This window comes from Mastigoproctus giganteus, chromosome 12 (assembly GCF_048544385.1).
Source record: "Mastigoproctus giganteus isolate SK-2022 chromosome 12, ASM4854438v1, whole genome shotgun sequence".
Taxonomy (NCBI): Eukaryota; Metazoa; Arthropoda; class Arachnida; order Uropygi; family Thelyphonidae; genus Mastigoproctus; species Mastigoproctus giganteus.
In genome coordinates, this window is record NC_143586.1 from 63537106 (window position 1) to 63562072 (window position 24967).

General features: G+C 38.7%; 1 protein-coding gene across 3 annotated transcripts in view; it reads left to right on the top strand.

Annotated features, from left to right (window-relative positions):
- The window catches only part of LOC150077123 (synaptosomal-associated protein 25-like), a 246895-nt gene that overhangs the window by 49257 nt on the left and 172671 nt on the right, over nucleotides 1-24967 (top strand). The window contains exon 1 of one of the 3 annotated variants that reach the window (XM_090386877.1): nucleotides 5286-5513. The exons of 1 other annotated variant lie outside the window; for it this stretch is intronic. The gene's annotated coding sequence lies outside the window, so the exon portion shown is untranslated. Of the gene's footprint in view, nucleotides 1-5285; nucleotides 5514-24967 lie in introns of those variants that run through there. One more of the 3 variants, XM_090386875.1, reaches the window with a different exon arrangement.

The window sequence follows — 24967 nt, forward strand, 5'->3', positions numbered from 1 at the left end:
TTATGGCAACACTTCGGGGAAGGCCCATACTTGTATCAGCAAGACAACGCGCCATGCAATACTGCTTGGGTCGTAACAGAGTAGTTTGAGGACATGGGTGTGGAAAAGTTCGATTGACCATCCCAGAGTATTGATCTGAACCCTATTGACCATCTTTGGGATGTATTGGAACATCGGATACTTGCATGTCGAGGTCGCCCAAAGAACAAGGCTGACCTGGTGGCTGCGTGGAAGAACATATCACCTGACATTTATAAAAAGCTGGTTGAGAGTATACCGCGAAGACTGAAGGCCTTCATAAAAGCAAAAGGTTTCAGCACAAAATATTAAATGACACAATAAAAGTTCTTTTTTGTCTAAAGGCAGGTGTCCGCATATTAATGGTAGGGCAGTGTATATTCACAGTTAGAATATATATAATTCAAAGAATCAAACTTTGAACTATATATATTCTTAGAGGTTTTTAATCGAACAGTTTTAAATCATACAATGTCTCTGTACTTAATAGCACAGCACCATTCAATGTGGGAAGTTACCTGAGAAGGAGAAGGAGATACTTTTGACCTATCCCCAGAACCACCAACACATACACAGCAATATTACTTCCCTTTTTTCCTTCTTGTTGAACTCTACAATCATTCGTTTTCATTTCACTCCAAGAAACTCAGAGAGAAATGAGCGGTGTTGCCCTCGAAGACCACCGAGGAATCTTTTTCCGGTTTCAATTAATCATCTCAAGTGTAAGTTTACAACGCCGGCAAACTTGCGCGCTAAAAGGGACTTCGCTGTATAAGTCGTGACGACCATTTCAGTCCAGTAAAAGGAAACCATTTATCTTAATGGGTTGCTAACGTCTACCAAGTGTTTCTTGATAGACCTCAGCATTGATTTCGTGTCCGAGTCAACAACGCGCAGCTACCTCGTCTTTGCAATGGAAATAAATGAGAAACAGCAGCAACCAGGATGAGAAATGTCACAATACTGCCTCGGTAGGCGAGGAATCTCATTAAGTTATATTATTAAACTAATGGTGGCACAGTATGTTTAATAACTAGGAAAATCGCTAAAGAAACAGAGTTCTATTTTTGTTCTTTTATATTTGTACACGCTAAAAGGAAACTTGCATTTGGATCTGTTTATTGCACAGTCATTAGTGCAGCAACAACAGCAGCAGCTCTGGAATCCTCTGTACTCGGTCCACGAATCAATTCTAAAGTAATGTAGGCCTTTTGCTCGCTACTAGAGCTATTTTCTTCGTTCTAGTTTTGTTTTTGTCTGGAGAGACACGTTAAACGCTTGTGGCGCCATTCTAACTCTGATGGCTATGAATGAAGGTCTTTGGAAAGGCAAAGTGGTACATTTATCAAGTTAACGTAAAACATTACTTGATTTTACAAATGCCTACATAAACAAATCGTGTAACACCCTACAGATGAGACAATCCGTATTCTACCTCAAAGCAACTAAGCTTTGAGGTAGTTTGAATTTGCATGTGTTCTTTACTGTTTGCTGGAGGAAAAACCAGAGTCTCCAGAGGGAAAGAAAATCTGAAACTACTTCCATGTGATAGAGGATATCTTCATGTTTTTATTTGCCAACAGGAAGGGCGCCCTGCGGTAGATGACAGCATAATCACAAAACTAATTATGGCAGAATTTACTAACCCCAAGAAGGCGCAATGCGTATTGCACAATTATTTGTGCAATGCGGATGATTGCACAATTATTTGTGCAATCATCCCGTGCGTCTTAACAAAAGTCAGTGAGAGCGTGTAGTGAAGCTCGATTTCGAAGTTTTAATCGAAACCTAAGGATGTCCGTACTACATACCAGTCGAGAGCTTAATGTGTCAAGGTCAGTAGCGTGTAATGTGTTACATCACGGTCTGATGATGAAACCTTACAAGTTAGTGGTCGTACAGAAGCTACTAATCGATGGCAGAACCAAGCAAGACGGAATTTTCATGGTAAATTCAACCATGATTGCAATTTTGCGCTTATGCTGCCATCTGCAGCGCGCACATGATTGGTGAATAAAAGTTTGAAGATATCCTCTATCACCTGAAAGTGGTTTCAGGTTTGTATCATGTATCTTATTCGCACGATGCGATATTAGTTTTTTAAAGGAGGTTTGTGGACACCCTGTACTCTCAATTTGTAATTAGGATTACGACTATCTGTAGCTTGAGTCTACCTTCTCTCATAACTGCTCTTTTACAAATCGTGCAGATGGATTATTATTTAATATATAGTTATTTCAATTAACTGCATTTTAACTTAATTTGTATATTTATTTATTAGTTTGGTTTTTATTCGTAACCCTCTTTATTCCCTATAAATTATACGCTTTAATTATTTTTATGAACATTTTAACATCATACACTAAATACACAGATCGATCATTTAATTGCGTAATGGCAGCGCCACAGTACACCCACTCAGTTTTTGCCGAACTACCGATAGATGGCAGGAGAGTACACTCACGAGTACTGACATTGTTGCAAGTTATGACAAGTGTCCGTGTAGTTGCAAAGCGCTCTTAAATTACGTGCTATTAGCGTGAATTGTTTTATGAGCTGCATAATGGAAGATTTCAAAACTTTCAAACCTTTAAATCTTCCACAAAACTGTAATTTCCAAGCGTCACAGGTCGAGAACCTTAAGATGTTCAACCTACGCATTGCAGTTACTTTGTGTAAATAAACTTAAAACATTCATATTTCCTGTATTCCAGTAGCTTGATCAGATTCCAACTCTTCTACAATTGCCATGTGGTGTTATCAGATCTTTCTCCATGGTCGATTGCAGAAATAGAAAAACCACCACTGCTATTCCCAAACCAAATAATAATTAAGAGATATACGGAAGTGATCAATCCATACGTGTACATCAGACACAGTTGTTCAAAAAGCGTTTTCTGGGACATTGGTTGACTATCGTGCTGTGACGAGACCTACTCGGCCGAAAGGAGTCTTTGGACATCTGTTGTAGTTTTAAGTGCATTATCGACCTACAGGTCTAAGAAAGAAAATAGAAAAACAGAGAAAAGAAAAGCAGGAGTTTACTTAATTTCTCTAAAACGTGCCTGGAAGAGATTTGTAAAGCGCAAAGAAAGACAGTGAATTCCACAAAGATAAACAACTGTTGGTAAAAATCCACACTATTCCATTTTACATATTGGCTTTCATATTGTTAAATATAAAAGTACAATTTTTCCCAAAATCCAAATGCCCCGAAGGTCTTTAATTCTCAAAATGGACGTTATTGGAGAGTGGATCTAATTATTCTTCTCTAAAAGCAATTCATTAACAGAAACCAAATCCTTTTGGGTCATTTACAGAGCTATAAATAAATGTTTCCTCGGATATGCCATTTTATCTTCAATTTTATTGAATATCTAATAGAACCTGTTATCAAGGTTGCAAAGAACGGTGCGCCCATTGAGAAAGGGAAAACATTGTCGCAAGGCATCATTCAATATCCTGACACTGTTCTTTGGCGTCTTTTGCGATGTGTGGAACCATAATAATGCGCTTAAACACGGCTCACAAGAAGCCAGAGAGGATGATTTATATCTACCAGCAATAAGACCTCGTCCACTGCAGTAGTGAACATGACGACAGAGAGTCGTATCGATTTTATTCCTCCAGCTGCTATCTGTGGCACTGGTTCCAAGGTCACGGGCAGGAAATTTCTGGAGGGAGCAAGTAGCGTACCGATATACGAGTTGTTCTCCTTCTTCTGATAAATACGTCTCATGAATGACGTCGGACTATGGGACTGTCATCCTGTTGGGAGCCCTGGCGACTGCGATAAGATTAAAGGGACTTTCGTGTTAGGTTAGGCGTCTTGATTCTGTGACTCTCTGACATGTCCCACCACCTTCGTACCAGATGCATAGCCTGAATATTCCATAATATTCAGGATGCATCTGGATTGCACAGACTGCTGAGCTTAGAAGCACCAAATACGTTGATGCCTGTCATGTATTTTGATAATTATATATGGTTAATATGATTACATCTTTTTAAGGGCGTTAGCATATATGCATAATGCGCCTATTGTCTTCACCTTGTCAGTCCGTCCGTTTGCATGCAATAACTTTGCCCCTGATGGATTTATATGAAATATTATGTTTAGACCTTATAAAATGAATTGTAGCTCTGTCCAAAATTTCATTAAAATAGGACGAATAAAAATCTGGCCATTATTATCTCTTTCAGTCTACATATAATACGACTCCTATTGGATAGAGGCCCTTGATCAAATTTTATATTTCGGTGTTTTAAAATATTTTTAGAAATGTTTTATGTTCACGCATAAATTTCTCAAATTTTCTTCTGCCAACTGTGCTGCCCACGAGGGCAGTTCCCTTGGAAATTGGAAGAATTCTTAAAGGTTTCATCAATGAGTTGTAGTTATCCAAACTGAGGTGTAGGGATTGTGTGTTGTGTCGGATTTTGCACCCCCCAAACATGATTCCAGCTAAACATGGCGTCTATAAACCAACGCACGTGGCAAGCAGATATCAAATGGGACAATCAGAACAGTTAAATCATTTTAATAGTCATTGATGAATCAAGAACCTCTGTATTCTCATCCAATCTTTCTGAAAGCTGCGTCCCCAATTCAAGATCGCTCATGTTATGGTCGATTCAAAAGCCTGGACAACTGGAACTGCGCGCTAACAGCGTGTCCTATCTCGATTGTTACATCAATGACGCAGCAATGAATCCTGATATTTATCACGACAACGGAAACCTTCAACGTGAAAGGAGAACACGTGTATGTTGTTGCTGTTACCATGGCAATTTTCTTTGGACTGAGATTTTCAAAGATTTGCACAAAACCTCCAGGATTGGAGAGTAACTTTTTTATACTCGTGTATTGTTCTATTAAAAGATTCAATAATAGTATTCGATTTGTTTTTATCTTCTCTCCACTTTTTATGAATATTTTTAACAGATTTTAGAGCTGCTTTCTGGTTGGCTGCTTCTGATCAATACCAAAGAAATTCAGTGCGTCCTGAAATTTTTCTGTTTGGCAATAAAAGTCTGGACTTCTTTTTGTTGGGGCAGCAGCATCAGCAGCATTCCAAAGTCTTAAAGAATAAGAAAAAGAAGGCTGGAAAATCCAAGCTTGTCGAGCTCAAAGTGAATACAAAATCAAAAGACACCGTAACTGTTTGTCGCCTCAGTCGCCCCCATCGTCAACTCTCATCGTACCAGACCGCAGACGACGCCTATCGGCTTTCCTATCGCTACCATTTCGCAGCCTGCCTGCAGCCTCGACGCCAGTGACTTCGAAAGACTCGTCACTGCAGTATTAAGCAGACACTCATTCAAGAGGTCACATGGTATTTGCTTCCTCCATCTATCCTTTACTTTTTTAAGAGGAAGTGTTTGGGTTTCCTGTTAAATACCGGGACACTGTGGAACACTTCGTATTTCCTTTCCTTGTCTGTGTCTGTCTGTTCTGTGTGTGGGATACCAGTGTGACTTCTGTCTTCGTCAAGGTAATAATTCTTTTCTTTTTTTTCCCTTCCAACTTTAGCTACGTGTTCTGGTGTTTAATTATTTTACAGCGATGTCAACTCGATACACACACACGTACAGTAGGTGCGCTGGTAGAGAAGGGTGGTGGTGATGTTAGTGCATGTATAGGTAGAGTCGTGTATTGATCGGGACGCGTTAGATGAGAAGCCAGTCCTTGATAATGGGGCGGTTCGTTACGGCCCTCTCCTACATTCGAATGTGTCTAAAAGTGTCATAAAAGAGAAGCTGTGAATGTGCAACAAACTGGAAGTGAATCCTTAATAATCTTCAGTAAAGATTGTCAACCCGAGGGACACTTTCTAACCTAAGAAAGTTTGTAGTGCTGTTTGGGATCGATTTCAAAGTAAGTCACACTCGGCGAATAGCTGTAACACGTCTTTAGATACAACTGCACGTAAGTGAAGTAGTCTTAAGTGTTCTTTAGGTGCTAAAGCAAAAGGTTAAGCCACAAAGATCGAATTATATCTTCTCCACCGCTAGTTTCCAAGTAAGAGATACGAGGTATAAAATACAAAATTACAGGCCTATAATGTGAAGAGTCTCTTTTACCATGACAGCAATTAACTCTTTAATATTCCGTTGGCATAGCAACAGCGAAAAACTTAGAATAAAACTCGTTAAAGACCACAAATGTCTTTGGTTAACTTTTTCGATGTTAGAGACGTAGTAGAATTCTATGGTAGTAGTAAAAAGTGAATGTTTTAGATTGAAAGGTTAAATGGCACTTAATGTTGAGTAAAATCCTTGGTTGGTTGTTGTAGGGTTTTAGGCGCATCAGCAACTTTCGCCATATTGTGCTGTATATAATATGTCCATAAATAGAGTGGGTATTCTGTGGTCGATTTGCTGTCTCCTGAATGAAAAACTCGAGTTTCTGGCGAAAAAAGACCATGCTGCCTTCACCTGAGACCGACTAACTTTTCCACGTTATTGATGGGTTTCGAATTCAGGTTTTTTCCACCGTGTGTGAGGTGAACAGCAATTATACCAACTACACTACTTTTGAGAGGCCTGGAATCCCTAGTATGTGAATAATTCATTTAATCTTTATATGGTGTTTTAAATCATTATCGAATTAGGGACCATATTGTCAGACGAAAAATCCAGCTGTCGGTCTATTGGAGTTGGTTTAGTAACCATAGAGTTTCTAAGCATGGAGTTACTAACAGTGGTTTTCCACCTTCTTCTTTGTGAAAGGATGAGGGAAGATGATATTTAGGCTTCTCTATGTAGCTGAGTGGTCAGGAGGGGGAGTGCAGTTGCATACGCTCTTTGAGTAGACCGGGGTTCAAGCCCCTGACTGCTTAATACGGTCGATCTGCTAACCCGCACTGGACCAGCGTGGCAGATTATGGTCCATTTCCCTCAACATAAATTTTTGAGGAGGCTTCCATCTTGCAGTGGGTTGATAATGGCTGCAGTTTACCATTTTTTTACCTTTATGTATGTATTTATCAGTTTTCCATTAATTCCTTTTTTTTCCTTTCTTTTTTAAATTCCCAACTGCCTTACAGCTTTTTTTGTATCTTTTTTAGTGTACACTATAACTGCGCATCTGAATAGACGAATTCTCCCTCATTTCTCTGGCTCATTTTCTGATTTCCATTCGCGTGGAAAGAGAAGTCCCAATGAGATATCTGACGCGCTCTTCAATTGGGAATTTCAAATGCTAGAGGTTAAAGACAATGGGAGTTTACGATCTCTTAATAACCACACAACTATTCCCAATTACCATCAGCATTAGTGAAAGAATATGGCGCAAAAGAGAGGATGTTTTTAACTGTACACCCAGGGCTCATTATAATATTTCACCCATGAAATTCAATGATGCTTATACCTTCGTTATTTGCATTTTGGAACTGAATAAACATCAGATATTATTCTGGAGCCACTCTGATAACTTTCACAATCTTCGCTTTGTTTTAAATACGACAGTTGTTTAGCAAGATCGGATTTATACTGCTGAATAATTAGACTATTGGCTTTAAATTGCGTGAAATTAATATACAGTATTCTACCAAAAGTATTAGTACATCCCTAAAGTAATGAATGGAGCTAAAGAGATGTGTATAGAGCCAGAACAGGTTTAAAAATAGGTCGGCAGTAGCGGAGATATCACAAACAAGAACAGAGTCACGGCAAGACGCCTAGAGAATTTTAAAGAGGCATGATCGTCGAGTGCAATATCATTGCGTGCGACAGTCACACTTTTGAAACGCAAAATCGACCAAAGCTGACGTAATAACGACAATATTTAGGTGTGCATAAACGGTGAGGCAGAACAAAAAGCTGCAGTTGTCCAGAGGTAAACTGCAGCCATTATCAATCTACCGCAGGATGGAAGCATCCTCAAATATTAATGTTGATAGAAATGGACCATAATCTGCCACGCTGGTCCAGTGTGGGTTGGCAGATCGGCTGTATTTAGCAGTCAGGGGCTTGAACCTCGGTCTACTCAAAGAGCGTGTGCTACTGCACTCCCACTCCTGACCACTCGGCTACAGAGGCTTCCTTTCTCTACAGAAGTGTCCCTAAATGCGTCTCCCATACACAGCATGTATTTTCATACTGGATTTTCTACTGAGTATGACTGTACGCGTGGTTCGTGATTTTGGCTCAGACTTGCTTGTAGGGCGATACTGTAGTTCCCATATGGTGGCAGTTCTTTAGAAATGGGCCCTTTGTGTTCTAGAACGACAATGCTCTACCCCATAAAGCGATCAGTGTAAAAATCTGGTTTGAGGAAAATGAAGTCCAGCAACTCGTTCGGCCGACCCGGAGTTATTGGACTTCGTTTAGAGGAGGACATGAATCGGGAATAAACAAGATGTGACGTAGGCAACTACATCAGACCTTGTGGCCAGCACAGAAGAAACTGTTTACCATGGATCGAGCTCACCTGACCGCTAAATATGGCAAATGATAATATTCCTATCAGATGACTGGTTGTCAACTTCTTTGATCTCTTTGGTTTAAACAGAACTCATTAATACGAAATGTAGTACTACACCTTATTAAATGTTCAACGAAGCTCCTATTTTTCTAAACGTTATGTTGCCCGAATACTTTTGATAGGGTAGAATCGATCTTCTTAGGATTATGTATTCGATTTTTCTAATACGACTTTCTTTGATATATATTTTAGCAAATGATATAAACAAGGGACAATAATATCACTTATTTTCAGTGGCAGCATTTCTCAGTTAGCTAACATTTCAATAAACAGCTGTGTAGTCGAGCCTGTCTAAATGGTCATGAAAGAAATGCATTCTGTGTAATATCCGGTCTGAAACCGGATATTACACAGAAGGCTAGAATATTACTTTCACTTTCAATTTTCTTTTTACTTTCACTTTCATTATTCTGAGAAGCATTCCGATTTAAATGGTTGTACTTCCTTGTGTTGTAGTTACGCTTTTGTGGAAATAACATCTTTATTCAACTTTCTTACTAATTTATCTAACGCCTAAGATTCGGGAGAATAAGTCCGACAGTTATTTCTGGCAATAATGCGGTAACAATATTTTATTCATTAATCTTCTTTCAGGAATAATTACCACTGGGATTTGCTTTTGTTAATGACATGATTCTCAGTTAGTATATGAAAAACACTAATCTATAAATAAAAAAACTAATCATGATGAATTATGTGGTGTTAAGCATCAAAACAACTAAAGCTCTGAGGCATCAGTATATTGTATCTGTAACTGCGTGTACCCTTCGGCCGATTTGTTGTTTGCCAGATGGAAAAACTTGAGTTTCCGGGAGGGAAAACCATTTAATCCTCGCGAGAGACCGACTAAGTCAGCCACGTTGTGAAAAAGGCCCATAAAATTTCTCCCATCTTCGGGGGGAGGGGGGGGAGTCGAACTCAGCTCTTTTCAGCCCGGTGTGGGGAGGACGACTTTCTTACCAACCGTGCTACCCACGAGAGCACAGGAATCTTTATTAGATGTACCCAAGAACAGGGAATTCACTAAATTTTAAATAATTGGCAAACTGCTCTTTATTTATTTTTAATTAGCTTTAAACCTGTAATTCTAATTAGCTTTAAGCAGCACACGGTAGAAACTCATCTCCTTTAAGATTAGCTAACCGCAACCTCAAATGAAGAGGGCTTTAAAAGTTCCTCCAGCAATCGACGGGAGCTGAACCTAGATCTATCCAAACGAGTAACACATGGTGATGTATCGTTCCAATTAAGCTGCCAGGAGGGCTAAGTTGTACGTTGTTACACTCCTAACAAATTCATTTCTGGTTTTAGCATAAGCCAAATAAATCTTGGCTTGGATCCTTGCCAACTGTGGGGTCCTCGGCGTTTCCCTTTGTCAGGATAAAAATCCATAATTATTTAATTTAGGACCTCTTTAAAATGATTTGGCTTAAGAGTTCATCATGTTAAAATCCGGCCCAGCACATATTTCGTTTGAGAGGCTACTGAAACCTTTTAAACATTGGTTGTGAATTTTCATTAATTTCTGCAAGTTTCCTTAATTTCTGCAAGCTATAAGTATTGATTCTATTCGCTTAATGAATCTAGAAAAAAGGGTTACGGTTAACAGTCTTTGACAGTATACTGTAATTTTTAATCTTACTTTAACTAATCTTATCTATATAATAATTTGCTTATGTCTTTCAGTCCGGAACGCTTTTTGAACTTGAATAACTCAAAGACTAAGCAAGTCTTTGACCCGATTCCTTTCGCAATAGGTTTTGTTTATCAATAAAATTGAGAGAAAAAAATCCAAAATATTTATCCCACCGAAACAATCCCGAGAATTGTTTTAGCACCTGAAAGTAATTTACCATTTACTTTGAACAGAAGATAATTTCTTAGCTTTTGTCTTCACAATCAAGAAATCTCAGGGTCAGATTTTCAACAAAGTTTCTCTGAAATAGTTTTGGCGAAATATTCTTCAAGGGTATTCTAGTATAGGAATGAAAGTCTTGCTAAAACTTTGAACTAATATTTACATAAATTAAATATAATATTTTATTTAAATATGCAAAGACAGCATATCAAGGAACTTTCAAAAATATCATAGTAAAAACCTTTGTGAATTTAGTAAATCGCGGGTAGAAACTACATTTATTCTACTAAAGGTCTCTTCAAACTCTACAACTTGGAAAACGAGGTAGTACCGGACAAATAAATAAGGGGTAAACACCTTTCCCCCCAATATCAACATTGACCATCATGGAACACTTTAGAACAGTTCTTTGTAGCATAGTAGTAATTTTTGTCAATTCCAACTTCAATGCAGTCTCCGGCTCATCTATAGAAGAGTTGACCCTTTTCTGTGTATGGGATGGAGCATTAACAGGCTGGAATAAGGAGAGCCCATTTCCATTGAACTGTGGCAATTCTGTCCACAGGCACCGAGGAATTGTCCAAGGTATCAGAGTACGACTTCTACACCCCCCACACTCGACTGTCTGAACTAAAGACTGTAACATGATGGTCGCTCCATTGGCGCTGTTTCCACAGTTCCACGCTTCGAGAACAATCAACTATGCGCCACTTGAAATGAGTCTGGCTTCCGTTGAACCTTGGAAACTTGTGTCCTTGCGTGTAGCACAATGGATATTATCATGGTCCTGCTCCACGATTGGAAAAGGCTTGGGACGTTGGTTTTTTCACAACGTGGCTGAGTTAGCCGTCCCAGGCGAAGATTTCGTGGTTTTTTCTCCAGGAAACTCGGTTTTTCCGTCCACTAAACAGACAAATCGACCACGAAAGTGACGCCTCATAGCCTTCTTTATTTTGGCGCTTAACACATACTCACTTAACCTAGGGCTTGTGGTAAACACCTCTGGAGTGAAAATACATGCAGTATACCACAGATTCACTTAAGGATGATGTTGGTGTGCAAAACAATCACGTAAATGTGCATTACCTGACTGTTTTGCACATCAACATCATCCTCTTTCTTCCATCTTTTCATTACTTTGTACGGTTGATTTTGTGAGGTTTGAACTTGAAGCTGTCATACGCAGTAGTGATGTTGCCATGGCATCCCATGATTATGGATGTTTAAAACTCTCTCAGATTCTTAAAATAACCCATTCTTCTTGTTTGGGATATTTTTGGTCTTGCTTGCACTTTTAAACCTGTTCCTAATTTGCATACGTCTCGTTCGCATTGTTCATTGTATATGTGAGCAATGACATTTGCGTTGATGTGTTATATGGAAGAAACAGAGCGAGGTTTCGACACGCATCCTGTCTCAATCGGTTCGATTGATTCCATTGAACTGGGTTGGGTTTTTTTATGATAACGCATTTGGCTTGATTATTTGATAAAACATACTCAAAGTTTGCTGGCTAATTAAACTAAAATGTGTCAGCATATACTGCGGCTGTAATTTGCTGTTTTGCGGGATAAAAACCAAACTTTCCAGAATAAAGAGTGCAGTTCTCGTCCAGACCAAATAATCTCTGCTAAGGTACAGAAAAAAAAACCCATTCAGATTCCACCCATACTGAGAGAAATCGAATTCAGTAATTTTCCGTGCCCTATGCAGTAGCACACTGGAAATAATCATCAATACCAAGTGAAAAAGGCCAGAGTCCAATCCTGTCAATGATACATGAAATTTTATGGCTTTTTGACAACGTCCCCGAGTTAGTTAGTCTCAGGCAAGGGTAGCATGCTTTTTTTTTTTTCCTTCGAAGTTTTTCGTCCACCAAACATCAAACTGACTAAAGAATACACGCAGCTGCAGATATAATATACTTACATCTCAGTTGCTTTGTCGCTTAACATGCAACTAACATCCTTTTCCATGCAGAAGGAACGTGATCGCATTTAAAATATGATAATCTGTTATTTTAGCAACGTGAAACTGCATTTTCATTCTCACATAAACTATTCTGCATATTCGAGACTCCAAGCAGCTTATGTTACCATCGATTCTTTGTCCACCTGTTCGTTCAATAATCACTTTGTTTACGTTTACCAGCAGACATAGTCTAAGGAACTAGGGCAAGATAAACAGGAGGTTGTCCCAGCAACAATCTGCCATTTATCTTCGCAATTAAGTCCATGTGGACGATTAGGAAACGCGCCACCTGGTAGTGCTTAGATAAATCAGAGAACGGGTGATACGAGTGCGTTCTTTTGAAACTAACTTCTGTTTCAATGCCTTTCATAATAATATCTACCACGAAATGGTTGGTTGATTGTTGTTGCAGGGTTTTAGGCGCATGAGCGACTTAGGCCATTTTGCTCTGTGTACTGTGGTCGACTTGCTGTTTGCGAGACGAAACACCCGAGTTGCTGAGAGAAAAACCATGCTACCCTCTCTTGAGACCGACTAACTCATCCACGTTTTGAAAAATACCCATAACAATTCCTCACGTCATCGATGGAACTCGAACTCAGGTCTTTCCCACCCGGTGTGGGAAGGCTGGTGATTCTACCAACTGTACTACGCACGAGGGCAGAAATACAGATCTATGTTCGATTCTACTAAATAAATATTGGTTGGAAGTTTTCAGTTTTTATTCGGATTTATAGATTTATTCATTCGTAATTAGGTTTGGTTTTTAATCCGTTTAAATTGAATGTAATTTAAATCTAATTACAAATGAATTTACCAGATCGTGTTACTATTAATAAAACTCAAGCAGAAAGGCAAACTTTTGGATTCAAGCACCACTGAATGTGTTTCAAATATTATGAAGTGGAACTTACCTGATTATCTAACCGTACTTGTACTTAGATACTCAGGTAAGTTGTTTATTAAGTCTTAAAGCCAGTAGGAAAAACAGTATCCTACCATCTTCCCTACATTGGACAGAAAAAAGCGCATAAATATTCTCCTAATTTTGATGGAAGTTGAATCCAAATCTTTTCTCCACCTTCGACAGTAGTACGTACTGTATTTATGTTTGCTTTCATCCTAGGCCGGGTTGAAAAGGTTTGGTTCTAATTCCTTCAAAACAGAGGGAATTTCCATGCGTTTTTTGTTATCCATGGTTGAAATGATAATCTCTGGTGATAATTGCTCTCTGGATTTAAGAGTGTGTGCTTCAGGTGTTCTGTATTCGTCATCAACTGTTTTGTTTGATGTATTTTTACAAACGATCTCAGAAGTCTTCGGAATGATTCATTTTTGGAGGTTGTTGGAAGTGGGAAAAGCAAGGTAGATGGTACCATATTCACAAAGCCCAACAAAATTATCATTGAATAATCGTCCACCTGGTCAGCAAAAATAAGTACATTCAAGGACTATGCAAGAAAAATATTGCATATAAGGAACACACTGTACAGATAGCACTGTGCACTCTGGATTCGTTGGTTCCTTCGGTTTCATACATACCCACGAGCATCCGTTAGTATATATATAGGTGGCACAGTGCCCTCGTGGGTAGCACAGTTGATAGACTCGCCGTCCTCCCCACACCGGGTGGAAAAAACCTCAGGCCGAGTCCTGTCGATGACGAGAGGAATTTTTATATGGGCCTTTTTCACAACGCGGCTGAGTTAGTCGGGCTCAGGCGAGGGTAGCATGCTTCCCCTCTCCCCGAAAACTGGAGGTTTTCGTCCAGAAAACAGCAAATCGACCACAGAACACCCGCGCTTTCCAGACATTATATATGCGGCGTAATATGGTCTAAAACCCTACAACAACCAATCAACCAACCTACACCCGAGGATAAAAAAGCTTGAGTTCGAATCCAGTCAATGGCGAAAGTAATTTTTAGCGGATTTTTCTCTCGAAACTCAGATTTTTCATTCAGAAAATGATACACATACAAGTGAAGGATGCACACAAATACAATATACTGAATATAGCCTTGGTTGCCTTGGCATTTAACCGCAAGCGAAAGTACTTTTACATTAATATCCAGAACGTATAACCATGCAGTCTCTAATCGGTCAGTCTGGCCGTACAGAGAGAGAGAGAGAGAGAGAGAGAGAGAGAGAGAGAGAGAGAGAGAGAGAGAGAGAGAGAGAGAGAAATCTAACCACATTGTAATGTTCATAGCGGAGGAGGATCAGGGATAGAGATTCAAGCTGGAGGATACACTGTCTGTATTTCTTTCCTGTCACAAACAAACTTACTTAGCTCAAGATCCAATTACTGGCCACTTGAGAGCATCTGAAAGGGGAGAAACCGATCTGACAAGTGAAGGCGGCTGAGGGCTCAGGTCTAGTGAATAGTTCGGGTTGCTCTGAGAGCTGTCTAAGAGATCTTCTAAGAGCACATAATGGTGTAGAAATCTGACCAACCACCAGTTTTAGTTGTTTTTTTTTTTCTGTGAAAACTCCAAACACGAAAGCTATTAGAACGTATAGTACGCAGTACTGTGTTTGAGTTAAACATTCAGACTACAGAAGATACTTGTTGACGTCAGACGCGTTTCTGAACATTGTAATTTTGGGGAAATTTTGAATGTAGAGTGGACAGTGGACGGTCTCTAACTGTTGAAGTTGAGGCATGCGTTCGGACTAATTTGGAAGAGAAATGGAATTACAAATGCAATAAAGAAATGTCCATGGAAGTATCTATAGAAAAAGCATGCAGCAGAAAATGGACGTCTTTGAGACAATGAGTGGACGCTTTTTAAGAGTTGGGTCATTAATTAATGTGACTCCCCTGTTTTGAACAGAGTTTAGAAATTTGAGAGCGGCCTTGCGGGGTTGGGGGAACTCGCCCCAAAGAGATATTTCTCCCAGATGTGGGAAAATATTCCACAGTAGGGCGGATTTTGGACTTGTACGGATTAATACCTATTGAGGAGAAAAGCAAAGAAAGGAACGAATATAGAAAACACAGGTTTTTAACTTTATGTAGAGGGAGAAATATTTCTGATGTCCTTTTGCCAAGATAGATTGTTGTTGTAAATAGATTGTAGGGTTTTTAGGAGCATCAGCAACTAAGCCATATTGCTCCCTATATACTGTCTGTACATAGGCTAATTAGGGTTGATGGCGTCCATGGCAAATAAAAATGGCGCCCCTTGAAACTGTTCTTTAAAATTCTGGCTGAATTTTTGCATTTTTTTAACCATAAAAATGACGCCCTGGGCACGTACCCCACCTACCTCACATTGATTACGCCACTGCAAATTGCATTGTTTTGTGGTAGACGTTATGTTTGCTGGACGAAAAACCCGAGTTTTCGGAAGTAAAAACCATGCCACCCTCACCTAAAACCGACTAACTCAGCCACTTTGTGAAAAATCCCCATAAAAATTCCTCACGTCATGGACGGGACCGAACTGGGGTCTTTTCTACCCAGTGTGGGGAGGCGGTCGAGTCTACCAACTGTACTACCCACGAGGGCCCAAGATAGATTCCAACCTGGATAATGTACAATACAACGTGATGTATAGAAATCCTGATTTTTTATTGAAGACACAAACAGGAGTAGTAGAAGTTGACTACATTTTCTTCGTCCTATCGGAGAATTAACTGGCGATTGGCATTTAAGCAATTGGTGGTGGATATTCGAGAAGTAGTATGCAATCATCGGCAAAACTGTGGACAGCATTTTCAGTCAGTGTAAGAATGTCATTAATATGCAAGAGGAAAAGAGTAAACAAAGAACTGAAACGAAAGAACACAAGCATTAGTTGAGAAGTTAGAAGACAGAGAACAATCTAGCAGTGAGTGGCTACAGACAGTTAGCTTCTCAATTGCAAAAAAACAGACGGAAATTCAAACACTGTCAAAAGCCTGAAATGTCAAGAGCAGCTGCCTCAGTTTCACCAAACTTTTCCAAAGTTCAGTAATATAAGACAATATATTATCATTCGATCGACTGTCGGAAGCCAAATTAGCGATTATTGATCTCATCAAAACACCCTTTTGTCAGAAGATCACGGGAGACATACAGGAGAAAACCAGATTGCTAATAAGTCGGCTTTATCTTTAGCTGAAGATGCAATAGAACTATAAGATTGTAACAGAGATGGGAATACAGAGTGGCAGAAGTTTCAGACAATAGTTTGGTAAGAGACCAGAATGCTTGACTATTATTTGTACAGAAACAAGTTTTATACTCTTAGACTGTTCAAAATCAAACCTGGATTGATTTATAATTGTTTTTACAACTGTGGCGATCTCTAGTTAGGAAGAATATGAAGCTAGGGATTTCTGTAGAAGCCAACTGCGATTTGCTACATTGTTATCTTGAACAGCCTTAGCACATTTAATGGAACAAGTTTCAATAACCCGCTGCGATTGTTAAAGTACGAGAAAGGAATGATAAAAGAAGGGATTTCAGGGTGAAATACAGAATTAAGATTTCATCCCTAGAAGAACAATTTCACTCAAGGGGAAATAGAAACGAGAAATCATTCGGATCACCCTAATTTGCTTTCTTGTGATCCAAACGACACAAGGATGAGGATGGCCATGAAAGACACTTTACTGAGTGTCTCTCGTGTCCTGAGTGTCTCTCACTCCACTATTCTGGCAGGTAAATAAACAAGCTTTGTAAGATCATCGTTAATTGCCAAAACTTCACATTTTCGCCAGCTGGGTCCATGTAACTAAAGGAAGTTAAAGATTGAGACTGACTGGAATTGAGAACACGTATATTTGTGAAATGAATGAGGAAATTTTTTGAAAAGTTTAGGTCTTTTCGCAGATACGTTTGTTCTATTAGTTTGACTATTTATGATGCATTCAGTAGATAAAGTAAAATTAGAGAAGGAACATATTACATGAATTAATGAATATTTTTAGATATGGTGTACATACAGCAAAAATATACTCAGCTGTTTCACATGACCTGGCTTCGTGCCTCATTCATATGCACTACGTGATTTCTCCCAGTGACTCGAGTCGATCTGGATGCCTCCGAGAGAATTACAGATAGATTATCTAGTGGACTATCTGGCCGCTGGCCTGAAAAAAAAACATTTTAAAAGCTGTACCTTCGAAATGTAAAGATTATTAGATTTCCCGTGGTGCCCATCACAACCTCAAAAAGTCATGACTCGTACTCAATCGGCATTGAGAAGTCTGAATTTGCAACGACCTAGTTTATGCTTGTTCATAGCCTGTATTAAGAGTCAAAACTCAGCAGCAAACATGGCTTAGTTATGGTAAGGGCAACAAATGGAGAGAATTGTTTTTTGTAGTTTCTCCAGCATCTGAAAATCAGTCTGGATCTCTAGGAGTTTGAATTAATTTTTAGGTGGCACAGAAAGAAATGACCGTCAAGAAAAGCATTAAAAATTAATATAAGTATTCCATCTGAATCTGACGTTTCAGACGCTGGTTTAGAATCTCAATATGTCAGATTGTACTCCACTTAATAATACGTGATCAAGATATTGTTCCAGGTTGGAGCCCCAAACCTGAAATTAAAGTCAAGCCACTAGTCAAGTTCAAGATGTTGAGAGCAATCGGAGTAGGGCATTTACCCTTGCTAAGTTTTTTCTCTATTTAATGCTAAATTCCTTGAAATCTCTTGAGTTTTTATCCATATAATGATTAAAATTTTTATTAAATGTTACATGTGTGTCTGCCCTAAAGTAAACTATCGTGTCTTGAGCAATTTGGGACTGGTTCCATATTCTGTGCAGATCCTTTTTTAGTTTGTTGCGTCATTGAAAAGGGATACATTTTTCCCTTTTTTGTGCTCCACCCTCATGCAAAGTTTACAGCCGAAGTACAAATTTTAAGATCCATTAGAAAATAATAATAATAATAATAATAATAATAATAATAATAGTAAAATTTTAAAATTTTCTGCTACTTTTAGGTGCACAAAAGAACATTGCCCTATTCAGAGGTAACGTGATTTCGAACCACGTTCAACTCAAACGTGAGTACTGCCGTATTCCCACATTAACCTGGCGAAAATTTTGGATATTTTGAAAATTTTAGCATCTAGGTCAAAGGAGTCATAATTTCTCAACTCAACAAGCAGTGCTAGCTACCTTCCGCCCACTATTGATGCTATCCTTGATTTTACGCTTTGATGCCTTTTGATTTTTGTAATATTATGGAAAAGAAGTTATTAACGATCGTGAATTTCCTTCTTCTTTCCTACATTTTGTTCGTAGACGCAAGTTTTTTAGTCAATAGTGTCTGCTATTACCCCATGGAGTGTTTCCAATATTAGTGGTTGGGTTGAATAGATTTTGCGCCAACGCAGCTAAGCGCACCAAGCTTCAGTATATCTATTTCTATAAACTGGTGATATTTACAGTGATGGAAAAAAAATAGTACAAACCCCTAGGCCGGCTAACTGGGCCACAGTGTGAGAAAGCCTAGAAAAGGTCCAGAAAGTCCACAGCGATCGGAACCACTGTTAATAACAAAGACATAACTGCAAATTGTGTTTAATAACTGACTGTCCCTTTCACAATCGACAGGAGGCGCCTCTATCGGTATCTCCAATTTACTAAACAGCGTACTGTACACACTAGAGTTAGTTTTAAATAATGTAATCTCATTATTTTTCGCTAATTTTGATTATTTATAAAGGTCTGTTAGATTTAGACCAGCTAGCAAAGGAAGGGACAAGATGATTAATTAAACATTGAATATTTTATGCTGTTCCTCCCAAATGACATGGAACAACTCAATACACGATTCAAAATAATTAAACTCTCCTTCGTTGCAAATATGGTAGTAATTGCCCAATTGTAAGCTTATGATAGGGAACAGAAGTCAGAGAATTACTGTTAGTTAAATGCAATTATGTTTCGATTCATCTTATCACGTAATCATTGTACGCAATTATATGTAATCTAACTAATTCATCTCCTTCGTTACTGTCTGTCTGCCTGAAGCAGTGTTATTTCGTTTCGATCACTTTTCCATATACTGGAGTAATTAATATTAACTTTGCAATATGTCTGCGTGGATTACTTAAAATATCGCATTAAAAAAACAGCGCATGATTTGCTATTGGATGCCGCATTCGTTTAGTTATGACATCATATTTCACTCGTTTCTGTGTGGAAGGAAGATAAATGAACAAAAACGAATTGGGTTTAATGAGCGTCCATTATTTACCACGTTTATTAAAGAAAGCGTTCTTCCTGATAAATATGATCCATCTACATGACTGCTGATTACACTATTGGCTATTTAAAGAGACGTATTCGTTTGCTTAAAATGATTTGGAACATCCGCTTTGTGGGATTTATTTTTGCAATGACCTCATGAGGAAACCCAATTTAGAAGAGATTTCTTTGGAACTTTTGATAATTTAAGACCGATTAAAAGGGAGTTAAAAGACCCATGAACAGTATACCAATTTCACAACACTTTCCACCAAAGAGGTACTATTTCAGAAAGTAAGAACAATCGTTAAAGAATCCTTAATGTTCAGTTATGAATCAAGTAGTTATATCCATTTTATTTACCGCAAAACGATGCCTCCATGAGCAGCAGGGACTTAGATTATTTGCAGTATTTCGTTGGACAATTTCAGTTTAACGTGCATCCATGACAGAACTGTGCCTATGTCACTTGAAAAGTTCACATTAGATTCCAATTTCCTTAATGAATTTCAGATAGGGATGATTTATTTCCCTTCTATTCGACTGTAGAACTTTTCATCCCATAAAAAACAGTAGTCCAACTATATACTATGTTTGGTTTGATCGTATGGTTTGGATAAGCGCCAAGGCAATACTGCCTTGGCGCTTATCCAAAGAATCCCAATACAATTCTAATTAACGTAATTAATTTATTTTAATTATCCAGCAGTTAAACAACAATCTATTCATTCACAAAATTTATGTCGACTTACAAATGTCTCATTATACAGGATGGGCCGTTACCAAAAATAAATAACAACGTTTATATTGCTTGAATACCAATGGAATTCCAAATGACCTTCATTAAGGCTCGGCTAATGTCACCAACACGATTCGTTGTCATTGCCTAATCCAAAACATTTATTTTTCGTATTAACTTCTTGGGATGAAGAAAACCTTCAAGAAAGCAAACTTTTTTTAAATTTCTATCCACTGTTGAATATTTTCTTCGAGTTATTATGGATACTGAGGTAATCCTGATTATTTAATTCTATCATGCTGGCAAGTAGGAGCTTGAAAGCTGTGGAAGTGTTCGCAGTTGTCGCATGACCCCTGCGCTTACGAGGTAGTTAACAGCACTGACAGTCGTGCCAAAAAAATTTAGGACCAATTCTTAAGCCAAACTCCTATCTAGACAGTAATAAATTCCTGGTAATAGCAGAAACGTTATATTCTACTTGAATGACAAAATGTGGAGTTTTGTCACTCCAGACTCCATTATGTCTATTTACTCCACCATTTATTTCGAAAGTCGATTCGCTTGTCCATAAAATGCGATTTATAGTGTCTGGACTGGCCTTTTAATGAATCACAACGCACCCATTCTGCATACACGCTCGTTTGGACAGGGCTAACTGCAGTACAGAGTCTTCTTCTTCGAACTGTAGCATAGTCATCTTCGAAATAAAACTTCGTATAACTTTTAACCTTTGCCTTAGATTGGAGGATAGCATCAAGCGCATGATGTGTAATATCAAAGTTGGGTACTATTTCAACGAAAGTTATTGAAAAATTGAAACAGTTTTATAAAATAATGATACTCTGCTTTATCTGTTAATCGTCTGGGAAGCTGTTGTTCCTCCAGTGACAGCGATTGGGCTTAGGCTCTCTCTCTATTTATAAGAAATACAATTAATTTAAAATTACATATAATTTCTCAGTTCTGCGAGACATTTGAATTTCGCTACGTGATGTACGAAAGTACGTTCGTGTGCAGGACAGTCCCACATAAATTGGGACTCTTAGATGTCCCGAATACAGTCCCATTCAAGCAGTTTAATGGTGTTAAAAGTTACTACTGAAGAGCTCATCGACTGATAATGTCTTAGAAGTTTTCTTAGATGATTTAATAAGGGGGACTAGACAGATAGATAGACAGGAAGATAGACAGATAAAGAGAGGGAGAGAGAGATCATTTGAGTAAGTGGTGTCAGTTTTATAAACTGTAAATTACGTCCTATTTTACAAATGAGTACCTCTAATGTATTTGAAATGGTCTTTAACTTTCAGATAAGCGACCAAACTTCCATCTAACAGATACCACTAAAATTCACCATGAAATATTTCCAACTATTCCTTGTGTTTTGCACAAAAGCAAATCGATTTTCTCTCTCCAAACCCCACTATTAGTTGCAGTAGCGATGACATCACACACGAGGTGGCATTAACCCGGCTCCAGACAGATTGATGAGATGGCATCCAGCCCAATACTTATCGGCATCAATGAATGGCTCTGAATAGTCATCAAGCGGACTATTTCTTCATTTAATGACATCAAGACACCCATTTCATTTCTTTTTTTGCACGTTTTGCTTCCGTTCTACTTCGAGGGGAGGATTTCGTAATAAGACATGCGTCTCTTAAAAGTTACAGTTCAACTTGCACTGTTCAATCTCATTGTGTGATTTAGGGCTTGCCGCTAACGTATCTTGAGATAGAGATTTATGGTTTGTGGTTCGCATTTTTTTAAATATTTATTTCCTCTATAAAAGTTCTGCTTCCATTAAGTACAAGAGGATCAGTCTCACTCAAATTTTTTCTCTGGACACCGTTCATTTTTCACTGACCAACTATGCAAAAGTTTGAGAGCAAAGCCCATTCACAGTGAACTCAGCGGGATTGTTCATATTCTTTTCTATTTTTTTTTTCCTTCAGTGGGCAGATTATTAGGATGATCATCACAATATCGAATAAGAACTCCGTCTCTAGAACAATATCCACTTTTTTTTCTCAATGTGGATTCTATGAGAAGGTAGCATTGTTGATATCTTTTCCCACTAGAAAGAACTTCATTTTCTGAATAGTGAACGGAAGCAGACCCATGCGCCTGATGGCCTTTTGCCGAGAAATGCTTTATACGTACTGAGATCGGGTAGTGTTAAACCTCACGCCATAATACGCCCAGCCACTGCCCCTGTAGTGACTGGGAGCCGTATTATGATAAAAGAAATACAAGTTGTGGTAGAAGGATTCATTGTATTTTGAAGCGCGACTTGACTTGATTGACTTGCTGTCAGCTTATTAGTTCGTAGAGAATTAGGGATTACCCTGCTTCTAATTATTCTTGATATAAGCTACTCAACAACTACTCAACCTATATAAGTATGAAATATTGTTCCCACATGTGGAGCGAATCCCTAAACCTCTCTCACGCTTCTAGACTCCATTCAAAAGAGGGCAGTTAGGTTATTTCATGATCCATCTCTCACAAATTGCCTCCACTCTAGAAAGTGGAGGATATTTGTGTCTCATAGGTGTTCACAGGTCCGTGCAAAGTTGGTAATAGGCCCATCCAGATGGGAAATGTAGGCCCCATTTCAAACTGCTCATAAACTGTTGCACCATATGGACGACCGGGTACGTGTTGTCGTTTACCTGGGGAAGTGATGGCGCCTGGATGCACCGTGGGACGAAAACAAGCTGGTGGTGGGGGTGTCATGCTCTGGGTGATGTTCTGCTGGGATACCCTAGGTTCAGTCATCCATCTGCTGGTTACGTGTTGGTACCAGATACCACAAGACACATTTAGAAATCTTGTAGCTTCCATGCCTCGCCGGGTACGAGGTGTTTTGGCTGCACGTGGAGGACCAACATCATATTAAGTAGGTGGTCCTAATGGTTTGGCTCATCGGTGTAACACAATAGAGTACAGTACTGTAATAATAAGCAGTAAATACAATAGTACATTCATGTTTATTCTGTATTCGGAATTTCAGGTCAGAAATGGTCATCGTTTCTTCACATTCAGAAATGCTTTCCGTGCTTTTTTTGGGAAAGTTCATCTATTACACCAGAAAAATCAAGCAACTTTGCCTTGTCACTGTTGATGTTCAAAATTGCTAATTCATTCAGACGTTCTTGCACCATTGTGGACCGAAAGTATGATTTAATTCGTTTTAGGACACTGGAGCTCCTCTTATTAGAGGCCACTGTTGCTGGCAATGACAGAAAAATGCTCAACACGATGAGGACATTTGAGAAAACATTGCCCAATCTCAAGTTCAATATTTGACCATAAATTTCTTCGGTAACACAGCATCGAATTTGAAATTCACATCAAAAATTCTTTTAAGAAGAAGCACTTCACTCTGAATATCACTTGAAATATGACTTGGGTATCGCACCTGAAACTGTTTAGCTTTTTGTAACAACTCATTCTCATCTTAAAGTGCCACGAAATATCAAAAAGTCCACAAATGTCGTTGACTGTAGTAGAGCGACGTGAAAGGCCATCGATAACAAAGTCAATTATGGTGAAGAACACATCCCTGAAGTAATTTTCGGCATCCGTTTGAGAGTTGGGTACCCCATGCGAGTAGCAAAACTATCTGGCACACCAATTGACACATGCCGTGCTTATTTAAGTACATCATTCCATTTCTCTCTCAGTTTCAGGATTTCTCCCCGTGGTTGATCAATGTTATCACTTTCTACATCTAATGTGGCATCACGAGATTCTACTACCAAGTTGATCTCATAGATCATTTTGAGAACTTTAATCCAAATGGCTGACATCAGTACACATTCAAAGACATCCAAGTATTTTTTGATACCCCAAAGATCAGACTTATACTTTGCTGTCATATTAATAACTTCACTCATGCTCTGCTACTGCATTTCTAACACTATCCAAATTCCGTGCAATTGGTCTTACACAGTCAATTCTCGCTGACTATCTTGTTTTTGACATTTTATGCAGTGAGACAGGAAGGTGTCCTTTCAGTATCTCCCACTGCTGGGGACTTGAACTGAAGATATTGAACGTTTTATTCCAAAGAATGTTATAGCTTCACCGAAGGCTTCAGCACAATCCGTACCAACGAGATTCAGAGTATGGTTTACACAATTGGAGAAAATCCAGTGCTGATTCTTCTCCTTTAAGATAGTCTGCGCACCATTGTACTTTCCTACCATATTGGAGCCATTGTCATAGGCTTGACCCACACAGTCTTCAAAGTTCAGATTGAGACTTACTAAGAAATCTAAGATTTTCTTTGCAATTTCTTCACCCGTCTTTTTGGAGACTTCATGAAAGGCAAGAAAGCGTTCTTCAGTTAAAAAACTGGTATCTTTCCTCTTCACATATCTGATGATGAATGATAGCTGTTCATTGTGAGAACAATCAGGCATTCCATCAATAGCAATTGCAAAATACTTTGCAGCTTTTATTTCTTCAATAATGCTCTTTTGCACAAATGATCCACAGATTTAAATGAACTCATTTTGTATTTTATTTGATAGGTAGTGTACTTGGAGATGTGTTTCATTCTCTAGTGCATTCCGTACACCTGCAACATGTTCGTCTAATACTGAATCATATTTGCTCAGAAGCTCAACAATACCCCAAAAACTTCCATTATGGCTATCGTCAATTTGTTCAGAAGAACCACGGAAAGCG